At 44.9% G+C, this 26,139-nt stretch overlaps 1 protein-coding gene and 1 pseudogene across 2 annotated transcripts in view; one reads left to right on the top strand and one right to left on the bottom strand.

Annotated features, from left to right (window-relative positions):
- The window catches only part of LOC124615459 (nuclear factor of activated T-cells 5-like), a 403,737-nt gene that overhangs the window by 80,565 nt on the left and 297,033 nt on the right, over positions 1–26,139 (bottom strand). The window lies entirely within an intron of this gene.
- On the top strand, positions 19,132–19,249 carry LOC124616974 (annotated as a pseudogene).

Genomic DNA, 26,139 nt, shown 5'->3' with positions numbered 1-26,139 from the left:
TTTGTAGTAGTATCGGCAGTTATTTACTTTGTGTAAAATGTATTTGAGGATTTGTATTAATTTGTGCTTCAGGAACGGAAGAAGGTAGAGCAGAGTTTTAGAAATGTTAAATATTAGTTATGTTGAGTCTGTCATGAGTACAGCAAGGCTTTACGAGTGGCATAACAATTTTGAGGAAGATCGTGAAGCCGCTAAACATAATGACCGCCCTGACGCCCAGCACATCATCCACTAACGAAATGGTGCAAAAGTGAAGCAAATGATTATGAACGATCGCCGAATCACAGTCAGAGAAGTCGCTCATCATGGCATATCAACTCACTTGCGCCATAAATTTGTTCTGGATGTTGTGTGTATGAAAAGTATGATGGCGAAATTTGCTCCAAAATTGTTTATTTTGAACAAAAGCAGTGGTGAATGAAAACTGCTCAGGGGTCACTAGACGAAGTCAACATCGATGCAGAACTACTGAAACGTGTCACAAAAGGTAATGAAACATGGGTTTACGTATGTGACGGATGCGGAAACATGGGTTTACGGATGTGACGGATGCGAAGGCTCAGTCGTTCTAGCGGAAGCAATCTGTTTCGCCAATACTGAAAAAAGTTCGATAAGTGTGGTTAAACGCTCACTGTGTTCTTCATTTTAACAGCGTGTTTCATCATGAGAAGTTACCGCAAGGTCAATCTATCAATAAGGAGTACTCCTTTCAAGAACAATGCCGTTTGCGTGCAACAACCCAAAAAAAAAAAAAAATCCGGATTTGTTTCGAAACAATGCACGACTTTAGCAGCACGCTAATGCACCTGATCACATTTCGTTGCTCTTTCGTGAATATTTGGCCAAAGAAGATATTGTAATTACACCCCAGCTTCCATATTCGCCAAACAAGACACATGTGCCTTGTTTTCTGTTCGCGTAACTAAAGACTACCGTACCTTAAAGGGCTGTCATTTTACAAGCATAAATGAGGTTGACAACGTGTCGCTGAGAGAGCTAAAAGCTGTTTCAGACATTCAGAACTGTTTCAGAATTGGGAAAAGCGCTGGTCTATTTGTATAATATCAAATAGGGGCTCTTTCGAAGGGGAGAACATTGATGTAGACGAACATATCAAACTCTTTCCAAAAAACAAAAATCTTCCTCATTTTTAGAACACACGTCGTATGTGTGATTCCTACAGCGCTACAGCTATCGCAGCTTTTTACACCACATACACATCGCAACATTTTATATATATTTAATGAAATGCCAAGCTGTTATTAAAATTCTCTCGTGATCAAGCGTAGAGGAGCCCACAAGTTTCATCACGACAAAATTAAGTGCCACGCTTTAAATACCGATTCGGTCATCTAGTCTTTCCTCGAATTGCCCTATGTATGAGACTGTTGGACTGTTTCACTTGTTACGGCTACAGGAAGCTCACATCACAGCTTCCCCGAGCCACATCAGGCGAATGCTGAAATGACTCCTGACACTAGAGCATGGCAGTTTTCCTCCTCTACGCTGGAACACCTCGGCTAGCTCTCCGTCTCTAACGAACACGATGTTGACGGCGGATTCCGCAGAGATGATACTGAAACTGTGGCGACAACGTTGGGGCTACAACGACAACTGTTGCACTCAGAAAATCAAATTACATCGAGGCATCGCTGTCAACACAACATATACAAAATTTACAAACATAGCTATAATTAAAAATCGCGATAACACGGCAATAAGCAGCTAGAATTACAAGCTTTGTTCGCTTGATTACATGATAACTGGCACTTGATAAAGACAAAGTGGGCAATAATACACGGGCGTCTAAAATTAAAGCAACGCACCGTGATTTCCCCGTCCTGTCTCTAAGTCAAGGTATACTCGTACCAACTGACAACAGATATTCGTATGCTCGTGTTCTGCACGGAAGATGGCATTCCAGTCCACAGACAACCACATCAGGGCACCTACGAAAAGGAGTAGTATTTGCCGAGTAGTGCCACACTTATTTTCAGAAGCTTAGACCTTCATTCGAACTCACCTCGCCCTCATACTGTCGAAAAGCAGGCCTGTGGTGTTGGCACATTCTGCCGCTACTGTATAACATCATGGGTACTGTGTGGTGTGCCGCAGAAAGCGTCCGGGCACTAGTGGTCTCATAGTCTACAAGTGAACAGAAGTGACAGTAGTTCATACTGTTGCTCGTTATGGTATTCAGATGAAACGCGGTAATTCCTATTCTACGCGCTACCACTCGTCTATTTTGTGATGAGTGATTTTTTTTTCTTTTTTTTTTTTTTTTTTGTTTTGACCATGTACAGAGACATGTCTCTTTTTTGATGGCGCGCAGGTAGATTCCGAGTCAACTGGGTTTGCTCAGAGAACACTGGGACTGCTCTCTCCCAAAAGACAGACATCCTTCCTGCAGAGCCACACTGCACATGACGGGCCTCCTCTTCTGCTTACTACGCCTCGAGACGTTGCCGAGAGATTATTTGCTACCTGGGTCTGCTGCAGCCCCTCACGTAGCTTTCAACAACATTTGTAACATAGAAAGCCACGATGTCGTGAAAATGCCAAATAGACAATTCGGCAGGTAGACTGTCGTGAAAACAGATTCAGACAAACGGGATAATTCGGAGCTGAGAATGTTTTCACTATACTGACTGGGCGCAAATATAATCTAGGAATAACAGCTGGGGTGATCCATAGTGTGACGAGATTGACGTCTCGCAATCAGCCCGAAACAAATAAAACAGAAGGAGACAGTGAGAGAGAAGAGCACAGGAGGAGTTAGGAAGGGGGAGGAGTGAGTGAAGGTCAAAAATAGGAGAGGCGCGGATAAAGACGATGCGCTGCCGAGGATCAATGTGCGCTGTCTTGGTAGTTTAAAAGACACGAGCATTTCAAAGTTAACAATGAGTAACTTTTTTTTATTTTTTTTGGTAGTTCCTCCAAAATGTAAGACATCTGAACAGTAGCAGCGCTTCAGAATTTATAATGATTTTTCCACATTAAAGCAGAGATTGGTCTCCGAATGTCACACAAGCCAAACTCCGATTCGGCTACCAGCAATTGATAGAGGAAGACCAGCTACCTTGTCAGACGGCTCGGCTGTAGCTTTTTGCCCTTATGTCTTCTTCCTGTGCTGCACGGCGAAACGGAGCCGTGGTGGGAGATACTAGATTTCTAACCAGACAAGCTTGAAGCGGGTTAAACTGTCAACGGTCCTTCGACGCGGATCGTTGCAAGCAGGCTCCACTGTCCGAAGGAGCTGTGGCTCATGATCGGCGGCCTTCCGGAGGTACTGGTATCTCCACGCAGAATCTTCTCCATATGATCACTGTGATTTTTTCTTTATAAAAGTCGCTGTAGTCCCTCCGTTTCTTGAACGGTGGCGACTTGCAAGAAGAGACGCGTTCTGTTACGAAGGTCACTGTGCGGAGACAGCTGCGGCGGCAAAGCTGCATCCGTAGGCTCTGCATACAAACTTTTACTCTAGAAGACATCTTACCGCACATGGTGCACGGGAAGAAGAATTACACGTCTACTGCAGAAAGTGTACATTGCTGTTTACTTTGCTGTCGTGATGTGTCATCTCAAATAGCAATGCAATGTTCTTTAATTCCCCTTTGACGAACTGTTCTCAGATTTCTACGAAGAGTTTTAGTGGTACGCAATGCTATCGTGAATCGTTTATCCCTAGCCTTCACGGAATATTTCTACACCGTCCACAAGCTACTGCATGGCACAGGATAGTTCTTACCGTAAACATCCAATCTCTTTTCAGGCCACTTACGCACCGACAGAGTTGACGCCCTTATGTATGCCTCCGGATATTCGAAAACTTTTTTAACTTTGTTCTTATTATCCTTAGTAAACATTCGTCGGATCAAAAGAAAGATTTTTTTTTCGCGGAATACCTGAGATACTGGTTCAGTATTTTACCCAACAACGTCTTACTACCGGCACATGGCGATTCTTTCAATGACTGTCACGTATGCGTCTAAGCACTCTTTCTCCAAGACATAATTAACCGTTTAGTCTCAGCAATATGTGTCTGAATTCCTTCAAATTCTTCCTACATAGTAGGGATTACAAATACCCGGGCGATACGTGGTAATTCACTGATAAGCCAAAACGTTATGACCACTGTCCACCGCGGCGTTGGATGCCGCCTGATGTTGCGGGCACGAGACGCGGTAACGAAAGTATGTAAGCAAAGCAAACACTGACGGGGGATCACCGCAGCGATGATATGGGCTGCAAATGGGGAAATCCACTGAGATAATCGACTTTGACAAAGGGCAGATTATTATTGCGGAGAGCCTGTGAACGAGTACCTCGAAAACGGCGAAGCTGGTCGAAGGTTCACGTGCTACCGTTGCCGACAGCAGCACCGTGTTCTGCCTGTTTACATATCTCTGTATTTGAATACGCATGCTTATACCAGTTTCTTTGGCGCTTCAGCGTATGAATCCTATTGTTGTTTTCGGATTGCAATTGATTTTTGGGGTCAAACTTCATAAGACCGGTATTACACTATCAAATTTCTTTGTCCAATATCTTTGTCAAAGATATTTGATGGTGTAATAGGGACTTTGTCAAATGTCGTCCAATATTTGATCAAATCTAGGACCTCGCTGTAGATTTGATCAAAGAAATCGCCTGTCTTCTGTTCACTGCAATGTGACATGTTTACCACATGGAGCGCTAGCATCGCTGCATTCTGTCGTCTGTAGTGTTTTTATAAACATTGCCGGTAAATACAATTGGTGTGTGCCGACAACTACAAAATTAATAGAGATGTATGAAGCTGATGAGGCGCTTTACGTGAGGCACCCTGAATACAAAAATAGATTAAGAAGACTGGAGACCTGACCTGACCTGACCTGACCTAACCTAACCTAACATAACCCTCTTCTGTAGCAAGGAATCGGAGTGTTACAGTGAGCCTGTCTTCTGAAGATGTAGCAGTTCTTAAGTGAATATTGTGCTTTTTGATATGAGGATACACCTCACAGAGCACATACAGAAATGTATGCTCATCCATTCTTAAGTAATTGACGTACAACTTGACGTCTTCCACTGTAAGCCCACCTAACAAGTTTTGTTGAATGCTTTTATCGTGCCGTCGTAAAACCCACGGCTTCACCCAGATTAGATTAGTTTTTCGTTCCATAGATCCGTGCTGAGGAGATCCTCGTGGATGTGGAACATGTCAATTTTTTTTAAAGCTGAAATAACAATACTAATAGTATGAATAAATACATCATTTGTTTCTATTAAAAATTTCGTCAATGGAGTAGAAGGAGTTGGCCACTAGTAAGTCTTTCAGGTTTCTTTTAAACTGATCTTTATTTGTAACTAAAATTTTTATGTTTGCTGGCAAATTAAAAAAAATGAGTGTTCCTGAGTACTGGACCCTTTTTTGAACTAAAGTAAGTGCTTTGAAGTCCTTGTGCAGATCATTTTTGTTCCTGGTATTGTATGTATGAACTGAGTTGTTTGTTGGAAAAAGAGATATATTATTTAGGACAAATTTCATTAAGGAGTAAATATACTGAGAGGCAGTAGTTAGTATACTCAGTTCTTTGAAGAGGTTTCTGCAGGACGTCCGTGAATTTACTCCACAAATAATACGTATTACACGCTTTTGGACTCTGAAAACTTTTATTTGACTTTAAGATTTACCCCAAAATATTATACCATATGACATTATGGAATGAAAGTAGGCAAAGTATGCAAGCTTTTTCATTTTTATGTTGCCTATGTCTGCTAACACTCGAATTACAAATACAGATTTGTTAAGGCGTTTCTGCAGTACTGTGGTGTGCTCCTCCCAACTGAATTTGTTATCAAGTTGTAATCCCAGGAATTTAAGACTGTCAACCTTATATGTATGGTTCCTTTTTTCCCCACTTCTTTTCCGCATGTGCACACGATGCAATTGCGGTACGTCCAACTGCTGCGGTTAATAACAAGTTGTTGTCAGCCATCTTGAACTTTGACGAAAAATTTGATGAGTGTAATACCCCTTCTAGCGCTACGTCAAAGATCTTTGTCAAATATATTTGACGGAATATTTGATCACATCTTTGATCAAATCTTTGACAAAGAAATTTGATAGTGTAATACCGGCCTAAGGCAGTAAATTATAGTGTGAGGCTTTGTCAGTACGCCTCAGTGTTAAAACAGTCCTGCAACAGACACAACATAATTTCCTTATCATGAGATTCCGTGCAACGTTCGTCCCCAGTGAAAAGTTGTTCCCAGAATACAATGCCGGAGACATCAGCGAGCGGAAATAAGAAAAGTTAATCAAATTTTCGTTTTTTTTATCTGTAAATGTGCTATTATCCTCAATAACAATGCAGAACTTAAACGTTTAAGATGATTTGTACCATACGATTTCGAGTATTGTGCCAATACAACCACCCAATAATTTAAAATATTGCTTTCCATTTATTGATTTTCCGTCGTTCGTTATATCTAGTTATGTAGCTGTACCTTGTGCAGTACAGAATTTCATTCATTGGTTTTCTCTAAGTTCGGCGACAGTCCATTCAAAGAGCACAGGTTATTGATTTAAGAAAAATTATCGTGGCTTGATTATAATGATAAACCATCAGCGAAGACTTTTCTTCCGTAGGGCCAACAGCGTAATGTATGTGAGATAATGACATGATTATTAGAAAAATGCACCAGAATAGCTGCTTATAATAACAAATCTCTATTCACGACAGACTGTTTCGGTATTTATCGCCATTGTCATGTACCTGCGAATTCAATTTAGATGACAACGTGTATAAATGTGAATGTAATTTATATTTAAGTGGCTATATTACTGGTGTCAGGAACGATGTGACGTCGATATTACGTTGTTGGTGAACTATATTCAACCGTCAGTGTTTTGATTAAATGGGAAGTGACGTAAATACACTGAAAATAATACGTTAATTATGGTTTGAGAGTAGCTTGACAGTTCTACCCATACGATGTTATATCTTTACAGAGATTAAACAGAGGAACAGCGCTGTTATTTTACTGACTAAATTTTGTCACGATTATCTTTGGTTTCTGCATAAGTTATTTACGATTTATCCATTCTCGTATTGTAAAATTTCAATAAAGTATTTGAGGCAGTTTTGTGACTGATCCTGTATGCTCGTTTAATATTTTTTGTGGATTTTTTTCTCGTGTGTGTAAGTTACATACTTAACAGTTCTTCAAGAATGTACAGTGCAAAAACTTTTGTTATACTGTGCGGGATTCGAAGCGTAATTTCCATTGTAGCAGCAGTGTGGTTTTGGTTTTTCAAACGTAAAAAGAAGCTCGACTGATTATTCTCGCTGATTCTAATGTGTTCATTATGTCTAACTTTAAAATTTCTTCCTGTATGGCCAATATTTATTCAAGAGGTGAGAAATAATTGTTATGAAAAAAAATCGATTAGTTGTGCCGTTTCTGAGTTATTTAGCATTGAAATTTACCAATCAGGTCGCCGCGCGCGCAAATTCAAGCATCCTGCCGAAGGCGGTGTCGCCAAACGTGTTCTTCGTTTGGTTTCTTCAAACGGAAAGAACGTAGCTTTGGCAAACCTAGCTTGAATTTATCGCTTCCGAGACCGTCAGCTCTCTGGGCGTTACCGTATTTTACCGCGTGCGAGTGTCTGAATTTGCGCGAGCAACAACCTGATTGGCGAACTTCATTGCTAAATAACTCGGGAAGGTGCGACGTATCGAATTTTTGTTATCAATCTCAGCACAAACTCCCTTGCAACACTCCTACAAGCTCTTCAGACTGTTTCGGACCACCCTTACAATGAGAATGGAAGCCGACTCAATATCGAGTCCTGAGATTTGACTGTGGCGATCATTCTCGGCTCCAATATGCGGTTTTGTCGTGAACACTCCCTGGGTTTCTTAATTTGACTCCCTGAAAGTTTACTTACATGGCGTGAAAACCAGAAAATGTTGTCACTGGCTGACTATACTGTTTTCAAGTACCTATGTGCAGCAGTTGGTCTGGGGATGAGAGAAATTGTAACGGCAGCACTCGGTATGTATTATTTCCGAATCCTAAGGTAAGGGACACCGAGTGCTACACAATGGGCAAAACAGCGAGATACGGCGCTGGAGGCTGATGGAAAAGGCTCAATATGGCCGCCGCTGCTGCTGCACAAACAACTTAGAAAAGCAATTAGAGGATGGTCAGCAGTGGACTACGAAATGGGAACTTAATGAGTCCCGGCGTATCTAAGTAATTTACAGTAATCGCTATGGAGTCATAATTATGAGCGCTCGATAGCAGCGCCTGCGTCTCCTTCCTAACGCGGCGCACCTTGCCCTGCCTGCGGCCACACTTTCGGCTACAGGCCCGTCCCAGGCAGTGTCGTACGTCGCGACGGAACTCTTCTGTTCCGAGTACACTTGGAACTGCGCGATTGCTTTCTGTATGAAGTGGAGTGCAGGAGAAAACTGAGGGGAACTACGGCCGCAGTTGGAAAATTGGTGCTCACGAGGTGACGAATTTGGGTCTTACACAGAAACCGAGCTTCCGTGACTATCGATCCTAGACAGCTGCTACGTGGTGGAACTCCATCCGTACTGGAAGTATCTGATTTTAATCCCGAGAGCATCCCTTGCCAGAATGTACAGTACAAATATAGGGCGTTTGAAAGTGATGTTTTAAAAATTTGGGACTGGTTCCTTATACCAAAATACATACCTTAAGAGCTATGAGCATGAGATGTGTTTCACTGTAGCGAAGATGAACAAGTGCTCGTAAGTCTTAAGGTATGCATGTTAGAGCCCATGTTTACTCTAGACTTTTTTCTGTTTTGGTGTAAGGAACCTGCCTACAAATATTTTAAAACGTCATTCTGAAAGACCCTGCAGAGCTACCGCCCCTCAATCCTCGCCAAACAGTTACAGGATCAAAAAAAAAAAAGCTGCTTGCTAGTTAAAGTGACACGTGTATGTTTGTAAGGAGGAGTACGAAAAGTATTGATTGTATCGTGAGCAACTGGAAGATTTAAACACGTTACGATAGTGCCAGGAAAATGCAGCTCATCTGCAAAGAAAGCCACGTAAAATACTCTAGTGTGTTGTATACTGACGAGCCAAAACATTATGACCATCTGCTTAATAGCTTGTTTGTCCGTCTTTAGAACGAAATAAATCACTGATTCTGCGTATCAGGGATCCGACAGTTTGTTGTTAGGTTTTGGAGGTATGTGGCATTATATGTCTACGCACAAGTCATGTAATTCGGGGCCGCGCGGGGTAGCCGTGCGGTTTGAGGCACCTTGCCACGGCCAGTGCGGGTCCCCCCCGTCGGAGGTTCGAGTCCTCCCTGGGCATGGGTGTGTGTGTGTGTGTGTGTGTGTGTGTGTGTGTGTGTGTGTGTGTGTGTGTGCGTGTTGTCCTTAGCGTAAGTAAGTAGTGCGTAAACCTAGGGATCGATGGATTGGATTGGATTGATTTGGGGGAAGAGACCAAACAGTGAAGTCATCAATCACATTGGACTAGGAAAGGATGGGGAAGGAAGTCGGCCATGCCCTGTCAAAGGAACCATCCCCGCATTTGAAGTGAAATAATATCGGACTTAACTGCTAAGATCACCAGTCCCTAAGCTTACACACTACTTAACCTAAATTATCCTAGGGACAAACACACACACCCATGCCTGAGGGAGTACTCGAACCTCCGCCGGGACCAGCCGCACAGTCCATGACTGCAGCGCCCTAAACCGCTCGGCTAATCCCGCGCGGCATCCCGGCATTTGCCTGGAGCAATTTAGGGAAATCACGGAAAACCTACATCAGGATGGCCGGACGCGGGATTGAACCGTCGTCCTCCCGACGCGAGTCCAGTGGGCTAACCACTGCGCCACCTCGCTCGGTAGGGATCGATGATCTCAGCGGTTTGGTCCCATCTGAATTTCCGAATTTTCATGTAATTCGGGTAAACAATGGGCCGCTGATTAGCGTACGCGGTGTTGGCGACCCAGAAAATGGGATCTATAAGATTTACATCAGACGAATTTGGTTGCCGAGACGTCAACGTGAGTTCACTATAATGCTCCTCAAACGACTGTAGCACAGTTATGACTCCGAAACACGGACAATTATACTGATGAAAGATGATATCACAGTCGTGGAAGGCATCAAGCATGAAGGGATGCATGTGGTTCGCAGCTGTCAGTGTGTCTTCGATTACTATCATGGGTTCGATGCAAGCGCAGTAGAATGTCTGCCACAGCATAATACTGCTCTCACCAGCCTACATCTGCGGCGCGCTGCACGTTTCGAGCCGCCCATCACCTGAAAGACGGCGTTTATGGGGATGACCAGCGAGCTACTGTAGCAAAAACGTGATTTACGCGAAGAGCCGACACGTTTCCATTGATCGACGGTCGAATACCGATGGCTCCGTGCTCACTGCCATCGTAATTGACGATGTAATTAGCTCAACATGTAAACACGTGTAGAGGTAGTCTGTTGCGGAGCTCCATGTTCAACAATGTACGGTGAACGGTGTGATCCGGAACACTTGTGTGTGCACCAGCATTGTGCTCTTCCCGCAGAGATGCCACAGATCACCATCTATCTTACTTTACAGGGCAGAGAAGACTCCGAACACCACATTTTGTGAACAGTCGTGGACGTGCAACCATTTAGCGCCTAGTGGTAGTTTTACTGTTCTCCTGCCTCTTACCGTAGATGTTCACGACGGTAGCACGTGAACATTCGACCAGCTTCGCCGTTCACAGGCTCTGCGCAATAATAATCTGCCCTTTGTCAAAGTCGATTATCTCAGTGGATTTCCCCATTTGCAGCCCATATCATCGCTACGGTGATCCCCCGTCACTGTTTGCTTTGCTTACATACTTTCGTTACCGCGTCTCGTGCCCGCAACATCAGGCGGCATCCAACGCCGCGGTGGCTTATCAGTGTATTACCACGTATCGCCCGGGTATTTGTAATCCCTACTATGTAGGAAGTATTTGAAGGAATTCAGACACATATTGCTGAGACTAAACGGTTGATTATGTCTTGGAGAAAGAGTACTTAGACGCATACGTGACAGTAATTGAAAGAAACGCCATGTGCCGGTAGTAAGACGTTGGGTAAAATACTGAATCAGTATCTCCGGTATTCCGTGAAAAAATTCTTTCTTTTGATCCGACGAATGTTTACTAAGGACAATAAGAACAAAATTAAAGTCATACAATACCCGGAGGCATACATAAGCCAGGAAACGGCGCTGCTGTCGGCAACGCCTACATAAGACAACAAGTATCTGGTGCAGTTGTTAGATCCGTAACTGCTGGTGCAATCGAATGTTATCAAGATTTAAGTGAGTCTAAACGTGGTGTCATGGAGTACGAGCTATGGGACAGAACATCTCCGAGGTAGCGATGAAGTAGGGATTCTCCCGTGCAACCATTTCACGAGTGTATTGTGAATATCAGGAATCCGATAAAACATCAAATATGCGACATCGCTGCGGCTGGAAAGAGATCCTGCAAGAACGAGACCAATGACGACTGAAAAGAATCTTCAACGAGACAGAAAAGCAACCCTTCCGCAAATTGTTGCGGATTTCAATGCAGGGCCATCAACGAGTGTTAGCGTGCGAACCATTCAACAAAACGTCATCGATATGGGCTTTCGGAGCCGAAGGCCCACTCGTGGACCCTTGATGACTGCACGACACAAAGCTTTACGCCTCGCCTGGGCCCGTCAACACCGATATTGGCCTTGCAGATGACTGGATACATGTTGCCTGGTCGCACGAGTCTCGTTTCAAACTGTATCGAACGGATGGACGAGTACGGGTATGTGTAATGGCGCATGCTGTTCAGAAGGGATCTCCTCTCTCTCGTACTCTTACGGATTCATGGACAGCCCTGCAGGATTCGAGTACATGCCTCGTCCTGTTGCGCACTTCTGCGTGCTAGCGAAGCTCCTACACGACATTAGGCTGATGTAGTAGTTTCTTTGGCTCTTCAGTGTATGTACAGGGAGTAACGGGTGTAAATGCAGATATTTCTACTGGTCACTGAGGACGGTGTACTGAACAACTGAACAACATTACATCAGTATTTACGTTATTTGCAGACCAATAATTATAGCTATCACATGTCGTATGTTTTTTAGGTTGGGTGGGTAGTACCTCCACGTATGCTTGGCAAAAGGTGGCGATTAATGCTTATTTTCCGCTGGACAGATGGTAAGGCGTTGAAGTGTGGACGTGTGGAAGCACTTACAAGGGAGCTATCACAAATTGCGATCGCAACTGCAGTTGAGTGTAGTTTGTATGACTATGGTTGAAGTGATGATTACAAAAATGTATTAACTGTCTTCGCCGTTGCATTATAAGCAAGGAAGATGTGACATTCCGCTCACAGTGGATCATACCTAACATGATGTCGTGACTTTAGTGACTGTAGTTATCGTAAACAGTCTTCCCCTAGCTAATGTAGTTATCTGCAACGTTTACTACGGTCGACACACGCCGCGCCGTACCGAAGGTCACCTGATGAAGTGTCCGACGCAACGTCTAGGGGATCCAGATAAAACATTACGCGCAAGAGCGAGAAAACCAGTGTAACAATGACCGCCGTTTGTGATGCATAAACCTCGGCAGTGAAGCTGTCGGTTTGTGGTGTTACCGATTTCGAAGCGCATCACGTTACTCTCACTGTCAACGTAATCGTGTGATAATGAATCTTAAAACATAGTGACCACGACTATTAGCCATTACAAACAAAAAAGAAAATCTACATAAATTACTGTAATGGACAGAAACACAGCTGAAGTTCATAATCAATGTGATAGATGAAACAGTGGCAACCTATGGTAATAATGTACATCACGAAAATACAATTTACTATACTGAAGAACATGAATACGAAGAAGAAGAGGACTTGTTTGATTGTGAAATCAAATGCTTCAAATAGCTCTAAGCACTATGAGACTTAACATCTGAGGTCATCACCCCCTTAGAATTAAAACTACTTAAACCTAACTAAGCTAAGGACATCACACACGTGCATGCGCGAGGCAAGATTCCAACATGCGACCGTAGCAGCAGCGCGGTTCCGGACTGAAGCGCCTAGAACCATTTGATTATTAGAAACTTATGGATTATCCAGAACCCGATACTGACGAAGAGTTGTTACGAAGTAATGGAACCCCAGTCGTCTGCTTATCTGCCAAGTCCACCGAAGAGGAAGAAGTGGGGTGATATATCTTCTTAAAAAGGCAATGGAGATAATTGCACTCCACGACTCGGGGAAACTAAAGATTATGGTTTAATACAGCACAGAAACGACATCGTATGGTAAAAGACATACATCATCTACGATATTTACGTCACTTGGTGGTGAAGGGGAGGAAGGCCAGCGCTCTAAACTTCACGTGCTTCACGATTATGTAGCTGAAAAATTAAGGCTGGCAAGAACTGTTCTAGGCGCTAAAGTTCGCGAGAGTCATATTAGTACTTGGGGTTTGGAAGAGGCCCGAGAAACAGGACTGACTCGATTCAGTGGATCTATCCGGGTTGCGAGGTTTAAACGGAGTCAGCACTTTGGCCCACGAACAAAAACAAGCTGTTTAGCCACCAGGGCCTGGGACACAGATGGTGACTTGAATGAAAGATTTGACGAGTCTCACAAGGAGGTAGTGTCCTTAATGAACACCACGGAACGTACACAGATTTATAATACCCATCAAAATGGTATACGGAAAGAACTTCACCCTTCGCGAACCCTGCATTTCAAGGGAGAGAAGCCGGCAAATAGTTCGCGGTGTTGGGTGATCACGCAACAATTCATTCTTACACCATCCAGCCTGTCATGTCGGCAGCTCGATACGTGTTTCCAAAGATGCTAGTAATTTACCAGGAACTTAGAGGTCAGTTTGGTTCAAAAAATGGCTCTGAGCACTATGGGACTTAACATCTATGGTCATCAGTCCCCTAGAACTTAGAACTACTTAAACCTAACTAACCTAAGGACATCACACAACACCCAGCCATCACGAGGCAGAGAAAATCCCTGACCCCGCCGGGAATCGAACCCGGGAACCCGGGCGTGGGAAGCGAGAACGCTACCGCACGACCACGAGATGCGGGCAACAGGTCAGTTTGGAATGCAAGTAATGCAACACATGCTGAAACCACATAATCTGATTCAAGTTCCGTCGAAGTCCGGCCTAATCACGAAACAAATCCAGACGCAATTCTTTCGAGATATCTACTTCCCATATGCAGCAAAGAAGTCCCTTCTTCTGGTTGATTCGCTCGGAATATATCGTGACAGGGACTCATATCGATGCTATCCGATGGCAAAATATGGTCTATGCAGTCAAGACCATTCCTCATGGGTGCACACCATACATTCAAACCATCTGATGTGCTATTCTTGCGACAGTTCAAGGCGGTGCTGAAGCGAACTGAAGATCACAGTACCCTTAACGACTATCACTTCACACCATCGTTGAGGGATTCAATTTCGTTGCTGACGTGTATTCTAAACAATTAGTTCTGTTCTCCTGTCTTCGCAGACATTTTTCGATACTCCTGGACTGTAGCTGGATATGACGACTCCAGACCAGAGACGTTTCAAACACCGCCCAAAGGTATTTTTTATGTCCAAACGCAGTGTGACTTGGACGACTTCTTCATGCAAGCATTCATGAAGTAGCGGGTGGTTATAATTACACTTTCCTTAATTACCGTACGAGGTCCAAACTTGGTAGAGTTAATTTCAAGGACATAGGAAAGGGAAATAATGCAGAATCAGTTCAATTGAAAAACTTTTAATGTGCTGTTATGGTACATCACACCATTACATACCGGTACCATTACTGATACAAAAGGGACTCAACATGGCGCCCATCAGGGACCAGAAGGGTCTGAAAGCGCAGGATTGCATTTTGCGCACCAAAACGAAGCATGTCCATAGGAATGCTGGCTACCTATCTTGATATGCTGCGCTTCAGATCAGCACATTTGTGAATGTTTCCCTGGTAAACTCCATCCTTCAGGTAGCACCATAACTGAAAATCACGTGGAGTGAGATAAGGTGATCAAGCCGGCCGAGCATTTGGAAACGATAGGGTGATAATTCGATCGTTTCCAAATGTGTTTCGGAGAAGCAGGTGAATTTCACGAGCGATATGCGGTGGTGCCCCATACCGCATGAAAACTGTTGAGTTCAATGTGTCTCTCTCCTGTAGGGCGGATATAACATGCTGGCAGTAGCGCCGACCAGTCACACTGCACGCCTTTGGTCCATGAGGGCCAACCTGTTCGAAAGAGAATGGGCCAATGATGGACGTAGCCGTGAAGCCACACCATACGGTGACACGTTCACGGTACAGAGGAGCTTCATGCACAGTGACTGGAGGTGAAGATCCCCACACTCGGCAATTCTGTGTGTTCACCTCACCCGTCAGAGAAAAATGAGCTTCGTCTGTCCATAGGGAGGTCCAGGGCTAGCCCTCGTCAACGTCAATCCTTGCGATAAAGTGGAGAGCGAAGTCAGCACGTCATTGTACGTCCTGTGTGCAAGCTGCTGTACGATACGGATCTTGTACGAATACCACTTGAGAACGGTTCCATACAGTGGACCACGGGATGTTCAACTGTCGTGGCACAGCACGCGCACAGCCTGACGATCGGGAATTGAGCATAGCGTTGTGTGCCATAGTAACAGCGATTTGATCAACCAACTTGGTCTAATCGGTCGTCGGCCTCTTCTCGGATAGAAGCCCAGTTCTCCAGTTGATTCGAACTTCATTATGCTCCGCACACCAGGTGGAGAAAGAGGACTCTTCCGCAATCCTTCCATCCGTCGATATTCTCGAATTGCAGCTCCAGCATTACTGTTGTTTTGATGACAGGTCTTCAGCAATAATGCCCTGCTACTTTTGTCCAAGCTCGTGTTGACGCTTCAAAAAGTGCACTGCGACTGGTCAGGTTTGTGAGATTATGAATCACAATGACCGATCCCGGCACCTGGTGGCCATAGCTTGAACCAGACGGCGGTGCTGCGCCGCATGAAATCATGTACCGCATACTCTAAACATTAATGCTACCAAGTTTGGAACTCGTGCGGTAATTAGTGTCCGTGTTATAACGTTTTAAATTGAGAAAGTTTAAATTAACCACCCCGTACTCCTATTGTGATCACCAAATCTGTTCCCGGCCCCTTATACTCTGTGGTCATGTTCATCCTTGTAATCTTTTGCCAAGAGCTACTAATAACCCTGTTTTTGACCTCGGTGACTAAACATGGGCACGATTGTCTAGTGCAAAAATGAAATGCTCGTATGGCATTGTTGGCCGGGAGGCCCCATGCGGGGAAGTTCGGCCGCCGTATTGCAAGTCCTCTTTAGTTGACGCCACTTCGGCGACTTGCGAGTCAATGATGATGAAGAACACACAACACCCAGTCATCACGAGGCAGAGAAAATCCCTGACCCCGCCGGGAATCGAACCCGGGATCTGCCAAGTGCAAAGTAATTGTCGACGGCAAACACTGCGCGCATAATTGTAATTTGCGTGTAAAACTATTACATGCAAACCAAAATTTTGTTGCGACTGCGATGGAAACTTGCGCTAACTTCCTTGTCAGAGATGTAGTTATGACCGTGCAGAAAACATCAGGTCATAAAGTTTGTTAAGTGTTTGTGGGAAAATTGTTCGACGCGGAGAAAAAATAACCGACACATTGTTGTGTGTACATAATAAGGTATACCGGTTACACTGCGTATAACTCTAGAAGGAGAAATAACTTACACTATCTGTCAGTCAGTCTTAGTTTGGCACAGAAAGTAATGACTTAAGTCAGTCACAAAAATCTCTGATCGCTTAAGAAGTGGCGTAAATAATTTAATACATTATAAAATTAACTTTAGAACAGAAATATTTCCATATTTTTGCTGGTAAAGTATAGTATAACATAAATTATATCTGCTTGACGACTTTCATTATATTCTACAAAGTAATTCCTGAAATGTCCAATGTCATCATGTGTGTATGTGGAGGGAGAGGAGGGGGGAGGGAGGGAGAGAGAGAGAGAGAGAGAGAGAGAGAGAGAGAGAGAGAGAGAGGGAGAGAGGGGGGGGGGGGGGAGGAAGCGCACAGATTCGAGTATAAATACACAAATGTAAAAACTATAGAGAAAAGCAGAATGAAGACCTGCAGAGTTTCGTCGATTGGTGCAAGGAGCTGCAAATGACCCTCAGCATAAATAAACGTAACGTACTGCTAATATGTAGGCGGAAAGACCCATTACTGTACAATTTCATGATCGCAGAACAATCAGTGGAAGCAATAACTTCCATAATATTACTGAGCGATTTGAACTACATAAAATTAATTGCAAGTGAAGCGCATGCCAGACTGAGATTCCTTGGGAGAATCCTTGGGAAATGAAGTCCATCAACAAAGAAAGTTAACTTACGAAACACTACACTCATTCGGCCAGTGCTTGAGTACTGCTCGTCAGTTGGGATCCGTGCGAGGTAGGACTGACAGAAGAATTAAAGAATATCCAAAGAAGAGCAGCAACTTTCGTTATAGCTTCATTTTGCTCGTGGGAAAGCGTCACGGAGACGCTCAGTCAACTCCAGTGGCAAACGCTCCAAGAGAGTCGCGAAAAGACCATGAAGACAAAACTAGAGAGATTCCAGGATACAAGGAAATTTACCTGCAATCGTTCTTCCAACGAACGATTCGCGACTGGAACAGGAGAAGGGGGGGGGGGGGGGGGGGAGACGTTGGCACCCATAGTACCCTCCGCCACATACCGCAAGGTAGTTTTTGGAATATAGATGTAGATGCAAATAATATAACTGTAGCTTAACATAAATGCAACCGTGTGAATGTCACATTGCATCAGTAAACTAAGTGACCAGTTACATCACACAAAGAGATCGCAATTACAGTTCATGGAGAACACCAACAATTAAATAACTTTCGGCCTCGTGCTAAAACTGAGAGTTGGGACCAAATCTAAATAAAATGTACAGATAGGCATTTTTCTGAACACGTTAACCTAGGGACAAAGAAACGGTACTTTAGTTGGCGTAAATCACTTTGGTCACATACACAAGCTTAACAACGCCCGCAGATGCGAAATGGTAAAATGGAGATTCAGAAAAATCGGTAATGTTTATACTAAGTGCCAGGTTTGAAATCAAGAAACTCTGCGAGACCTGCCACTGACTTCACGTGTTCTTTCCGCTTCGTCGTACTGCCCGTAGGGGTCAGACGATGCAACAAGCTGCATTAAGTTTACCACTACTGCTGTTATCTGATCCTTCTGAGTTCTCTCTCTTAATTATAGACCTAGTCAGTCACTGATCCAAGTGCTAGACAAGTCCGACAGCGCCGAACTTCGATGTTCTGACGGAAACCGGTATTACCACTGCGGCAAGGCCATTGGCGGTCCAATTACATAATTCTTGTTTGTTCCCAACGTAAATATTCAATTCAAATGTAAATGTAGGATTATGTACGTCAAACTGCAACTGAATGATGCAAGAAGGACGGCAAGTGGGAGAAAATATTTTATTTGTAATAATACTGGAAAAAATATTTGAAGTTCGTGGTAAGAACGTCCGAGCCACCATTCAATTTCGCGTTCCGGGGAGTGCAGTATCTGGGAGACATGCGGAAGCGGTGGAGCACGAAAGAATTTGTGAAAGAGGTGCCGCCGCCACGATTGGCGGTTGTTTGCAAAACGCAAAGCAAACTGGACATTGCAATAGTCAGTCGTTGTATTCGTACTTGATACTGGAGTGGCACCAGGGCTACCGCCGTTATCACTGATATTTTTCGAACACAGTTAGGCAGTTATTTCTACGAGTCACAGTGTCTGGAACATATCTGAAGAATATATGGTGTTTTTAATTCAGAAATTAATGGTTTAATTTGCAGAGTTAATCTATATGAAAGTGTAGCCAGTTAGTTCTGATAGTTTTAATGAGAGTTATGTTTTTAAATCACGTCGTGAAACCGACACAACAAATATTTACTTCTCGTTTTTACATTTTGTGTTCAATTATTGTTTTGTGAGTGCCTCCCTTAGCGGCGGAAATTTTTTAACACAGACATATGCTAAATCTAGGGCAACGGCCTTGCCGCAGTGGATACACCGGTTCCCGTCAGATCACCGAATTTAAGCGCTGTCGGGCGTGGCTGGCACTTGGATGGGTGACCCTCCGGGCCGCCATGCGCTGTTGCCATTTTTTCGGGGTACACTCACCCTCGCGATGCCAATTGAGGAGCTACCCGACCGAATAGTAGCCGGGAGTGCGGTGTAATGACCACACGCCCCTCCTATCCGCATCCTCAGTGAGGATGACACGGCGGTCGGACGGTCCCGAAGGGCCGCTTGTGGGCTGAAGACGGAGAGCATATACTAAATCTAGCGCCCCAGTTGCGATTTTTATACTGGTACATTAAAATCTGCAGGGTATTTTTATTTGAGGCCCCCTATTTCGGTGGTTGACCCGAGACAGACTTTAAAATGTAAGTGGTTACCGATCTTTAGCGCTCGGCATTGAGTAACATTTAATCTAATTAAATCCTCATCACAAGAAAGGGAGCGGCCACAGCTGTTGCCCCTACAATTACTGAAAAAGCAGATGCCCCTCTTCAGCAAGCACATGTGGATACGGCTTCTCCGCAGGCTTGCGGGTGGTAGCTCATACGTCACAGCTACCCGCATTTTTGAGGCACGTAAGCCGCCCCACCGCGGCAAGTTCCATGGGTTCGTGGTGGGTCCTGTGTTTACAAGCCCCGAATATATTACATGTTGACGATGAGGTCATTTAGCGATCTGTGTGCAATAGAAATTTCACAGTACGGTTCCCCGCGATGCAGTCTTTGGGCGTTTAGCGACATTTGATTGACCTCACACTGAGTAAAGAAACGGAAATCTTAAGTTAAAACTTCGGGTTGAGAGGCCGTGCTCGATGTACAATACCATTCCGCGAGGCTTCGTCTGCGACTCCGGAGAACCCGAATTTACACATGTGTACACAGGGTGCTCTATACATGAGGGCCCCTCCAGCCGTTGATGCAGTCGACGTTTTGCCTCCGACGATATCTTCTGTCGACGGAGGCAAAACGTCAGGGAATGGTTTTATTAAGGGTGGTTATAATTAAACTTTCGCTACCTGAGACAGTGGACATGGAAAACGATTTACCGTATTGGTATCCAGTTGTATAGGAATGATACTGAGACTGCACGTTGCAGGATTTGCGCTGTTAGGAGTGTTAGCGTCATGACTTGCCTCTGGGCACCGGTACTGGTACGACGATGTGGGCCCGAACCACAAGCACCAGCGTGCGTTGCCGTTGCAGACAATCAACATGTCTGTTGACAAAGTGAGCAGGGCTTTAATCGTAACGCTGTTTTATCAACAGCAATATTACTGCTGCTCTTCGCCAGTTCTATCGCTTGCGCCTTGTCCTGCGGTTACGCAGAGTGGCCATGGTTAACCGGATTTGGCATGTTAATTGTAAGGGGTGGCCGGATGCCCTTCCTGCCGCCACCCTGTACCCCCCAGGACGGAATCAGTGTACCCCAGCTGACTGCGTCTAGTGTAAATCTGAAATAGTGTGAATGTGTTTCAAATGTCTGTGAGTCGCGTAACTGAGACGGGACGTGGGGACCAGCCCGGTATTCACCTAGAAGGATGTGGGAAAACCGCCTATAAACCACATCCAGGCTGGCCGGCACACCGGCCGTCGTCGTTAATCCGCCGGGCGGATTCGATCCGGGGCCGGCGCGCCTACCCGAATCCAGGAAGCAGCGCGTTAGCGCTCTCGGCTATCCTGGCGGGTCTACTGCTGCTCTTCGCCAGTATTGACGCATTAATGTAATACGGAGAGGGCCTTTTTCCGCACCGGGGTTGAAGAACGTGATTCGGAAGTTCGAATCAACCGGAGATTTGAGAATTAGTCCTGAGTCAGGCCGACGGCCAACTGCGGCACAAATTGTTGAACAAGTTAAAGTCGTCGTGGCTGAGAATTCTGGACCCAATGTGCAGTCTACAAGCTGTGCACGAGCTGTGCCACGACAGCTGAACATTCCAATGGTCCACCGTTGTTTCCAGCAGCAGTAGAGCAATCCTCAGTACGGTTTTAAGCTGTCGCGGATGCAGATGGTTGTTACATCGCTAACGTTTGTAACCTGAAACGTAAACGTGGTACGCAATTAACACATGTTGTCCTCCCATGTGCAATGTTTTTCTTCCAATAGTTTATACGTTATTGCTCTTCCGCATGTCCTTACAAAAGCGTTTCCACAAAGTTTCAATGTCCTACCACGAATCGTTTTTATGGGAGCCCTCTCACGTAGTGAAAGTTTAATTATAACCAGTCCTGAAGTAAACAGCGATCGAGAAAGCCCACACTGTACGATTAAACCCGCAGATGTTACTTAAAACACCAAGTGACTAGCCAGTAAGCCTTTCCCATTAATCGGCCTGCGTTGGGGTTGCGAGCAAATTAATAATTACATCAGAGACCGAACAAAAGGAAGTCTGTTCCCAGTGATGCTTCTATGCTACAAGACGCCAAGCCCGGGAGCGCCGCTACGGCCCGCGGCGGCACGGCGGGGTAGCATTCATTTCACACTAGGTGAGGAGAGCCCTACGTCAACGTGACGTAGGCACGCGTCATCATGGGTTTCACGAGTTGTCCTATCGACTGTTGTGTGCATTCTGTATACATCGACTGTTGTGTGCGTCTTGAATCTGCACTGTTCATTGTTCTTAGTTGATTTACAACGTGACGGCAAAATTAAATGGAACTAGACGGTTTAATATTTCCAGCAACATTCGGAATTACTTCGAACTTCAGTTTCTCAAAAATGGTTCAAATGGCTCTGAGCACTATGGGACTTAACTTCTGAGGTCATCAGTCCCCTAGAACTTAGAACTACTTAAACCTAACTAACCTAAGGACATCACACACATCCATGCCCGAGGCAGGATTCGAACCTGCGACCGTAGCGGTCGCGCGGTTCCGGACTGTAGAGCCTAGAACCGCTTGGCCACTCCGGCCGGCTTTCAGTTTCTCAGTTTAACGTTTCTGTCCACATGAATTATGTACAATTCATTGGCTTTTATAAAAATACGAAACACTTTAATTTTTCCCTATTTCACGTTTTTATCCACATGATTTACGCACGATTAATCGGACTAAAAAAATGCCTAGACACTTTCGTTATAGTTATGATTCCTTCATTCAGATATTCGTTATGTTCATGAAACACACAATAACATCCCACATTCTTTGGATTGCAGCTTAATAATTAATTATTTCATGTTTCTATCCACAGGATTTAGACACGATTCATCGGATTTTTTTTTTAATGGGGTAGCATTCATTTCAGGCTAGAAAAATAACAAAACACTTTCGTTATGGTTATGATTCCTTCATTCAGATATTCGTTATGTTCATGAAAGACACAGTAACATCTAACATACATTTGGCTTTGACGTTATCGGTACAACCGCGAAGATCGATATACGCACTCTTGTAGTCGATTTAGGTTATTTACGTCACGACGACGTAGTGTTACGTCACTATGACGTAGGGTTCTCCTCACCTAGAGTGAGATGAATGCTACCCGGCACGGCGAGGCGCTGGGTTTGTTTACAAACGCGGCAGCGGGGCCCAGGGTGGCAGCGCGCGGCGCGGCATGCCCTGGATGCCCGGCCGAGGACGGCGCGTTACGAAACACGGCCGGCAGCAGGAAGAGAGTGAGCGGGGCGCGCGCCAGAGGGCATCTGGGGCCGCGCAGTGTCAACAGCCGGCCGGCCTCCTGCTGCACAGTACACTGGCAAGCGTGCCGCGGCGCAACTGCCGCCGGTGACACAGTCGCCTTAAAAATGGTTCCAATGGCTCTGAGCACTATGGGACTGTACTGCTGAGGTCATCAGTCCCCTAGACCTTAGAACTACTTAAACGTAACTAACATAAGGACGTCGCACACATCCATGCCCGAGGCAGGATTCGAACCTGCGACCGTAGCGGTCGCGCGGTTCCAGACTGAAGAGCCTAGAACCGCTCGGCCACGCCGGCCAGCCAGTCGCCTTAACCCGACCACTACGGACGGACGAGTGCTTTATGCCCACCTATCGTAAATACTGTAATCTAGTCGTGTACTTTCAACTTCTGAAAAAAATTCACTGTCTCACAGGTTTTGTGACTGTTTTAGCCGGCCGGTGTGGCCGAGCAGTTCTACGCGCTTCAGTCTGGAACCGCGCGACCGCTACGGTCGCAAATTCGAGGAGGAGATGGAGAGAGTTGTATGGGCGCACGACAGCAATGTCTTCAGCGCCCGCTCAGTAACAGATTGGGACGGGTGTCAAGAAAATACTCAGAACAGTAAGATAAAACAGAACGTAAAACACAGGTAACAAGCTTGAAAAAATATGTACTTATCCACACCGAAGCGTGGGACGAAGCATGCCCTCAGCAGTAAAACATGCACAACACAGGAAGGAAGTGGTAGATGGAGCTAAAACAATATAGCACATGGAAGTGGCTGGCTGACCGCAAGGAAAAAACGGGAGGAGCCAGCCACTTTGCAATACACTAAAACCTCCAGCCTAACAGTTTAAACCCTAGACACACACGTCTCGTCATTAGCTAAAACATAGGGCAGATCCCCATCAACTTGTGCTTCTGCCCTTGCATCACGGTATAAAATGCAGTCTGTTAAAATGTGGCGCACAGAGATGTGTACACCACAAGCATCACAAAACGGGGGATCCTCCCGCCGTAATAGAAAGCTATGTGTGAGAGGACAGTGCCCAATCCGAAGACGCGTGAGGGTCACTTCTTCCCGCCTGAACAACCGGCAGGAGCAACGCCACGGCCGAGTTGTTGACTTCACCAACCGCAGTTTATTGGCCGTCACCGCCAGCCATGCTTCCTCCCACAACTCCATGCACTTCTTGTGGAGTGCAGAAATGACAGACTGCAAGGGAATAGGACACTGGACCACATCCTGCTCTCTGTAGGCCTCCTTGGCAGCCCGATCGGCCTGTTCATTGTCCCATATTTCGACATGACCAGGCACCCAGCAGAAGGACACCTCTTTACCCCGCCGTTGGAGCAAGTACAGTTGGTCATATATCAGCTGGACCATCTCCTCAGGTTCGAATCCTACCTCGGGCATGGATGTGTGTGATGTCCTTAGGTTAGTTAGGTTTAACTAGTTCTAAGTTCTAGGGGACTGATGACCTCAGCAGTTAAGTCCCATATTGCTCAGAGCCATTTGAACCGTCTCCTCAGTTGCGTACATATTGGGTACAGATTCTGAAATGATTGTAAGGCACTAAGAGAATCGGAGCAGAGGAGATGTCAATTGCCCCCTCAGAGTTCAAATCCGGATTACGTGCAGGCCAGGGCAAAACGTCAATGTCTTTACCTGCAAACCATTTTTTGGTTGTACCAGAAAGATGTACAAAAACAGTATGTTGTCGAAACATTAAGAGTGTCGTCCCGTATGCCCTCACATATTCTAATCAATTCTGTCTCTAGCATCTCAGTGTAAATGTTACGAGTTCATTCTAGTGTTCACCCAAGCAATGCGTAATTTACCTTTAGTGCAGCAGGCTGCCAAAATCATAACAGTTCCACCACCAAAATTCTTACCTCCTGCTCTGTATTCTGATCGTGCCAATCATATTGAAATCTATCCGGGCCATCTAAATTAAACTTCTTCTCATCACTGAATATCGCTTTGTCCTATTCTGAAGCCATGACATATGTTTTTCAGAAAAACTCCAGTCAAGTCTGTTTATGTTTGGGTTTAGAGTCGTTTTCTGTAGTCGTTTCTTGAATGCAAGATGTCTGTCATGTAACAAAAAAAAAATTGTCGTACACGTCTAGCAGTTACTGGTAACTGTACATTAGTAACAAATTGTGAAGAATGATTGTTTATGGCCCTTGCTTTGCGCAAAAGTACTATTTCGATGCTTCAGGTAATTTTCTACTTTGCTCAAATTTACTGTTCTGTCCATATCGTGAGCCCAATCTAACGATATTATGAATCACTGCACTTAAAAGTTCATCTTAGCTGCAATTTCACGATTAAAAAGTCCCATTTCCTTATACGCGCCGATTTTTCCTTTTTCATCACAGGATAACTATTTTCCGCAGGCCATTATCGCAATCGTGGTTTATGTACGAGTGAACAGCCTTTATCTGAGTTCCACCACCTGCCACCTAAATCGTTGATGTCTTGTTATATATCGCGCTACTGACATCAAATGCGATAACATTTGAGTGCATTTATGGGTATACTAGATCTTATACTATCGCATATACATTGCGCACAACTATTCCAACCGAAAATGTTAATTGTCATATAATACATATTCATGCTTTTATAGTGATTTCCTGTGCTGTATCATGTAAGGGATATCCCTCTGCCGGCCGCGGTGGTCTAGCGGTTCTAGGCGCGCAGTCCGGAACCGCGCGACTGCTACGGTCGCAGGTTCGAATCCTGCCTCGGGCATGGATGTGTGTGATGTCCTTAGGTTAGTTAGGTTTAAGTAGTTCTAAGTTCTAGGGGACTGATGACCACAGTAGTTAAGTCCCATAGTGCTCAGAGCCATTTGATTTGATATCCCTCTTCGTACGTCTATCTTCAGTCTTTGTAACTACTGCAGGGATAGGGGGACTTCCTGAAGGATACCCATTCTGGGAAATCTATCACAGGATAAAAGAATAAAACTTTGCAACGATTCAAGCACACATTCCTAAAAGAATCTGATAGTCTAGATTAAGTATCAATAATAAGAAAGTGAAATGGACGTGAGTGTTACCCTACACACCCCTACAGAATAAAAGTTTTTACCACTCTAGTGGCGAAGATCACCCCTCAAGATCTAGCAGATCTAACCCATCTACAGTTCGACTGTTCCGCTCTCCCAAACTCTACAGGATTTACCTACAGATAAGCGTCACTGACCGTGCCGGACAACCAAAAGCCTATGTCCACACATCGCAAGAAATTTTCAAGAGACGAACATTCATCTCTAAATTCCAAGTCACGGCAACCGCATTGCTCGATGCGGGGACCAACCATCTTATGCCTGGATTCGCT

Source organism: Schistocerca americana, chromosome 5 (assembly GCF_021461395.2).
Source record: "Schistocerca americana isolate TAMUIC-IGC-003095 chromosome 5, iqSchAmer2.1, whole genome shotgun sequence".
Taxonomy (NCBI): Eukaryota; Metazoa; Arthropoda; class Insecta; order Orthoptera; family Acrididae; genus Schistocerca; species Schistocerca americana.
Note: the sequence above shows the minus strand (reverse complement) of the source record. Positions and strands in the feature narration are given on the sequence as shown.